Here is a 6,589-nt window from a genome sequence, read left to right as displayed (position 1 = left end):
GCATTTACTTCATGAAATAATTTATTATATTTTATGTTATTAAAAAATATTTACTTTTAAATTTTGGTTATGAATAGTTATTCTTCTTCAAAAACTTCTTTTTTTTTTTTTAGAAAAAAAAATTGCATAAAAACTTTCAATCCGTTATTTTTCAGTTTATCTTAAGACAGTTTCGGTTTAAAAAAAATGCATTTAAAAGTTTAATAAAAATATTTTTATTTTATGTAATGGTTTTCCCATTTAATTTTTATTTAATCATTTTGTTATTACCAACATTTATTTGCTTAATTGTTATCCTGATTATTTTTATCTTAAAATAAATATGATTATTTTAATTTGTATTATCATTATAATTGTTTTAGCATGTAATATAATTATTGTAATGGGGATTTGGTATTGTTGTAGGAATCAGCTTTCCACAAAATAATGTCGTGGAAAAATCTAGGCAAAGCATAATAAAAATATTATATGAACAGAAAAGATAACTGAAATCTATATGAACACCCATAACAAAACGATAAAAACATTTAAAAAATTCAGATTAAACAAAAAAATGTAAACTAAAGTAACTTTGAAACTAATTATCTACTCAAAATAAAGGCTGATGTTAATGGTTACATAAAATTTGTTCTCAGCATATTTTCATTTTATTTTATTTTGCTTTGGAAGAAAATCTCTATGAAAGTTCAATTTCAGGGGAGACAGTTACCTTGACTGAAAAGAGCAATTTATTGAAGTTATTTCCCTTGTCTGTCAGAAAATCAGACAATCTCCAACTTCCTGTTGGCAAGAAGTCTGTCAAATCCACATTGTATCGGCGTTTTTTTGCTTTTTCTTCATATTGACTTGTATTTTTGACTTGCTTATTGGATGCAAGGTAATCTTATCCTTCTCTCTGAAATGAAGATTGACTTCTTTCAAGAATAGGTAAGTTGATCAACTGAAGGAAAGATTTGGGAATTTGAATTTTTGATAGCTCGCGGCTTCGGCTTCCGAGTTTGATGGCAGAGAGAATTTCTCACACTTTCGATTTTTTTTTCGCCTAGAAGAACACTGTTCTATTCATTCATGTTTGTTTTGTCTGAAAGATGGATGAATGAACTAACTTTTCCAAAAACATAAAGTTGATTGATGCAGTGGTTTGTTTTTAAGGAGTTGTGGAAGAGTGAAAATACCATCCGAATCCCGATTCGCGGGTCGCTCACGGCACCATAAAAACTGAATTTTCGTTTATCATTTTATGTCTCATTGTCTGTTTCTTGGTGAACTTTGGTTGGTTCCTAATCTGGTCGAGTCATTGCGGCAGCAGTTGTCAGGAGCTTTAGTAGTAATACTAATAGGCTCTTCATATATCTGTTGTTTTTTTATTTGTATCTTTTTATTTTTCCACAGATGTTCAACTTTCAGTTCCGCATACTGACATAGACTCATAGTCATAGTGGAATATTCTGTGTCTGAGTCTCGGAAAAGAGAAAAATTACCCTTGTTCCCGAGGCATGCATAGACTAGAGAGGCAGGCAGAGGCTGTGTCAGCGTGTGCAGTGATAAAGTTGAAAAACAGATTTTTTTGAAATAAAAATAAAAAATACATCACAGAGAAAATAAATATACTAATTTAGTGAAATTGAGATGCTTATATTTAATAATTAATATTCCAGTTTTGATGTTTGCATGTTACTGTTACTGTTAGGTTTGGGAATCAATGTGATCCTATTTAACTTCCAAGTATTTATTTTTTCAGAAAGCTTTGACTTGAGTATGACGGTGCTCACTGCTTGTTTGAACTGAAGGTGAAGAAAGCTGAGATGGACAGTGACCTTAACACCGCCACCGATGCCAGTAACGCAGACTGTCGTTCCGTCCCGGCAAGGTGAAGATGAACAGGTATGGCTCGATAGCAATGAGTGTCTCATTCAGAGTCATTGATAGTGACACTGACAGCGTCTTTTTGTTCTGTGACTTTGGCTTATTTTGTGTTTTATTCTTTTACTTTTAGTTATAACCAGATGTGTCAAACAAATTCAGCTGATCTCTTTTACTGTTTTAGTGAAACAAATGTATTGTTTCCAGCAAAGGGAAAAAAAATCGGGTGGGGGCGGTTGGTCGATTTTATTTTTATATTTAAATTTTTATTTTATTTTAATAGTTTTATTGATGTTTGTTTTTAATTAACACAGGCATCTCATTGATGAGAAAGTGTGAACTGTGTCCGCGGGATGCCAGAGAAGAGTAACTTTTCATCCAAAGTCTGCAAAATTGAATTTAAAATTTAACCTTTTTGATGAATATTTTTGAATGAATACAAAAAGTTCTAGTGTTTGGAGGAAAAGTTAAGGTCAGTTCAACTTTAAACAAGGATTTTTAGTGTGTGTTTGTTCTTCTGTCTAAAAAAAAATAAAAAATAAAATCTGCTTGAAGTAAATACACACAAAAATGTTCATCTCCAACTGCTGAGTCCCTACATCTTTTTACCCCATCAAATGCCACTCTGTATGCCCCTTTAAAAATTGATTGCAATATATATATTCCTCATCTTCTCCTGAATTCAAAAATATAGAGATGTCACGTTTACTTTGAACATTTGCTCAGCTCAGATTGTTTTTTAGTGCTGATGGTTTCTTTTCAGGCCGACAGATTGTCTAAAATATGTATTGCTTCATGTAAATGACTTTTTGTTCTTCTTTTCTTCCATTCAGCGGACACAAGACTACGAGCAGAGCAGAGCGGCAAGATAAACATCAGTTCTTGCTGCTGGAGAAGGTTCTACAGGAGCAGATGGACCTGATGCGACTAATTTAGTAATTGGTTGCCAAAGAATCATGGTGGAGCCAGAGCCTGTGCTAATGTTCGATGGAGTCATCTTTTTACTGTTGAGTGTGGAAGATGTTGAAGGCACATGATGGATCTGTCGAAGGAGTGATCACTGGTAGGTGGCTTTGAATGCTATTGTTGAAGCAGACCAGTCATGCCTGTGCTATTTTCCCCAGATAACTGTAGCAAGATCTTGTGAGAGTGACATGTTATTGTTAGACGCTCTTTAGGCTTTAAATGTTACCTTGAGTGTGTGCTTTTTGGAGGATGCCAGATGTCATCACGGTTCACGGGTGTATCTTAACTGTTCATCAGTTCTCAGTCATGACCAGTTTCCCATTATCCTGGGAATTCATGCAAGGTTTATGCGTATTGGTCACATTTGTGAATTTAACCAACACATTTTGATGATAAAACTATGCTTATGGGTACGCACAATGATGGGCCTCTTTTTCTCATGTGGGGTGCGGAAAATGCATGCACCACTTTGTTTTCTGTGATCATTGCATCTGTGAGAAATAATGCAAATATTGCTCTGTGGCCAGAGCTGCCATCTGCTAGGTATTCAGGGATGTAACAGAAATTGCTACGCTGTTTCCTCAAGTTCAAAATTGCAAGTGCTACACTCAAGCAAATAATCACAAACATGCAACAGTGTCTTCTTGTGAGTTCTGATTCTCACTTTGTGTAGGCATCGGATTATGGGTCAGAAAAAAATTGTCCACACTGAATAGTATCACGGTTGACGCTCTCTTCTAACTATGTTTGTGCTTTCCAAATGAAGGTTTGTGAGATAGTATTGAATGATTGATGCAGGTCACCTGAGGTGTGTGATTACATTTTATGACAATGCTACACTCAATCACCATTTGCTCTTCTGAAAACTTTTTTTTTTAAAGCAAGTGCGATTATTGATTTTTTGCTCCAGGTGACAGTATGATGCTTCCAGATTGAATTGTTTGTATGTGAAGAAGAGCTGTCTGAATATTTGATTTTTGGAATTCAGTTGGCTTGTTTTGTTTGTTTCAGATCCATGACCATGAGCTCGGTGTGGTTGGTGGACATGAACTAAAGACGACTACTGATGCTGTGATGACGAAGGTGTTCCATAGGCTACACGGTTGCTGACAGGGGGCTCTGGGGGAGGGCAGGGAAAGAGACCATGGTGTACGCTGCGACTAAAAGCCATCGACAGTGAGTTGTTTTTCATAATTTGTAAAATCATCCTGGTCCTTTTAGGAAGAAGATAAAATCCATGTCTACAAAACAACAAGTTATTTCTGTCTCAAATTTTGTTCTTTGGAATCAATTTTAAATTTGCCATGTTTCACATGTGAATGATAGTTGTCAAAGCTTTTACGCTTAACATTAAATTGCTAGAAGCCAAGTTCCTGAGCTCATTTGTCAGTGTCATGGATTTTCGACTACATACGAAATAAGGATGTTAGCAAACGGTATGATGTCGTCACATATGCGTCTGCACGTCACAGTACATGTATTATGAATTTCCGAAGGCCCCCAAAGAAAAAGTCATAGTAAAGGTAACTTTAACCACTTATGACGGGTATACCAGTCATGCGCTTGTGCAGCCGCAGCGCCTTAGGACGGGTAAACCCGTCTTCTCCGTTCCGGGATTTTCCAGAAATGCTACGTCACTGCTGACACACAAATAGCAGCCAATGGTTTGGTAGGATACCTCATTCTCATGAATAAACATAAATGGTGACGCGGTTTTGCGTTTGAAGGCTATTTTCGGCCTTGTTGACAGGGTATGGGAGAGAAATCTCGACTCGTCAAAATGGCTAACGGTGACTGTCGACCGGGCCCTAGTAGGGAAAAACAAAGCCGGACTGACGCTACAGGCGGTGCAAATGATTATGGATACTGACAGGGGAAGGGGGAGATCTTCTTTCGGACAATTCGTTGGAAACAGGTAGATGACAGTGATTATAATCCTTTCTTGGAGCGAGCAAAACAGCCACCTGTGTTTGATCCACAGGCACCGGAAGATGCGCCGGGCTTATTTTTCAAAAGTTCATATTTAAACATCATTATAAGCCAAACTAATTATCATTTCCATGATTAGACACTAAAAACAGATTCTTGGTTCAATTTCCTTTAAAAACAACATAGGTTTTACTTACCTACCTACTGCCAGTTTGAAGCTAGATTTTTTTGTGAATTATTACACCCCAAACTCCAATATTCCCTGGCAGTCAGGAATGCACATACCCAAGTTTTGATTGGCAGCGAAAGGGTTAAAACAAATATTAGGGTAGGTATTTTTTTTTACTTCTCTTCTACAAGGATTACAATGTGTTGTAATTTCCTAACTCAAGTATAGTTGGTGTGTTGTAAAAGCGTATGGTGTGTATGCAAGTTTGTGTGTCTGTATGATTTTTAGCAAGTTTACAGGCGTCAGGAAATAAACTTGAGACTTTTCTCAAATCAGTGATAGTTGTTTGATGATCTAAGTTCATGTTATTTTTTGATTTGTCATGCAGAGGCTGTTCCGTGAAGCTGTACGGGTGCCACAGGTCAAGACCTTGAAGACGGCCGTTCAAGACTGGTTTTTGGAAGCCTGTGATAAAAGAAAGAGACAACAGGCCATGGAAGAGCCTTCATGATTTGGTTTGCAGTAATTGAACTTTGTAATCTCTGTAGGCTTATTTACAATGCTAGTTGCAAAAATTTGATGAATGTAAGATTTGACTCGCCTGAGAAATTGCTAGTGAGTAATTGTATTTCACAGTTCAGGTCTGTGTGGCTGATGGGTAATGTACAGAAGAGTCTGGGGTTTTGTTGGACATTATTTAAGCTAAGCTTTAAACTTCACACTCTTCTACAGATGATGTTCAGACATGATGTACCCTTTTAGGTTGTGTCAGAACGACAGAAGACTAAACTGGAAGTGCTCAACTACCATTACTATCAGTGGAGACGCATGGATGCATTTGAACTTTTCTTGTGGGTATCCCATACTAAAAATATAGAATACATGATTCTGGAAAAGCTGTTCAAGGGCACTTACACACTATATTCGATTTTTAATACACGACTCAAACCTTCAGGCTAAATTAAAATGAATAAAATACAAGTATAAAGAGTTCAGAAAAGAAGAAAACAAAAAGTGAACAAATAGAAAGAAAAGGTTTTAACAATTCCTTGTCATTTATGGGAGTCGAACGCAAACAACCTAGGCAGCTTGAAGGAGACAATGCATGATGCGGGTTTTTGTTGTTCTTTATTATTTTTTGGAGTTGAGTTGAGAATTTAGAAGCGAGACTAGAAATATACTTTTTTTTTTGTTGCTGTTAAAACCGTTATGATTGGATTTCTATAGATGTAAGTCTTGGTGCACCTGATAAAAATTTAGCCCTTGAATGCAGGCAGTGTAAGGTAAATGAAGCAAAGTTCTCTCCGAAACAGCAAAAAAAATGCATTTCAATTATATTGATCCTCGCCACCTTATTTTGTTTGCTGAGCAGCTGGCCGCTGGAGACTTGTCTATCATTTTGTGAGTAAGCTGCGTGTTTTACATCCATTTTGAGATGGCAAACCTATGTTTTACGCAGTCTGATAAGTTTTTTTTAATTTATGAGTTTTATGTCATGTTTTTTTTTTAAATTTATGAGTTTATGTCATGTTGGTGTGCTTATACATATCAGTGGAGAAGGGGCATTGAATAAGTGTTTCTTTTTGATATCATTGTTCTGAATTTTGACTATTAGCTGGCATTTTACCTTTTGTTTCATTATTGTAGTTGTTACTTTTGTGT

The 6,589-nt window shown here is 36.1% G+C and overlaps 1 long non-coding RNA gene across 1 annotated transcript; it reads left to right on the top strand.

Annotated features, from left to right (window-relative positions):
* The first annotated feature begins 244 nt into the window (after nucleotides 1-244).
* Nucleotides 245-3,947, top strand: LOC138956123 (uncharacterized). The gene is made up of 3 exons (XR_011452513.1): nucleotides 245-1,884; nucleotides 2,697-2,926; nucleotides 3,841-3,947. It is a non-coding gene; the product is annotated as an uncharacterized lncRNA (long non-coding RNA).
* The last annotated feature ends 2,642 nt before the right edge of the window (nucleotides 3,948-6,589 follow it).

The sequence above is a fragment of the Littorina saxatilis genome, unplaced genomic scaffold, assembly GCF_037325665.1.
Source record: "Littorina saxatilis isolate snail1 unplaced genomic scaffold, US_GU_Lsax_2.0 scaffold_586, whole genome shotgun sequence".
In the NCBI taxonomy this organism is placed as follows: domain Eukaryota; kingdom Metazoa; phylum Mollusca; class Gastropoda; order Littorinimorpha; family Littorinidae; genus Littorina; species Littorina saxatilis.
Note: the sequence above shows the minus strand (reverse complement) of the source record. Positions and strands in the feature narration are given on the sequence as shown.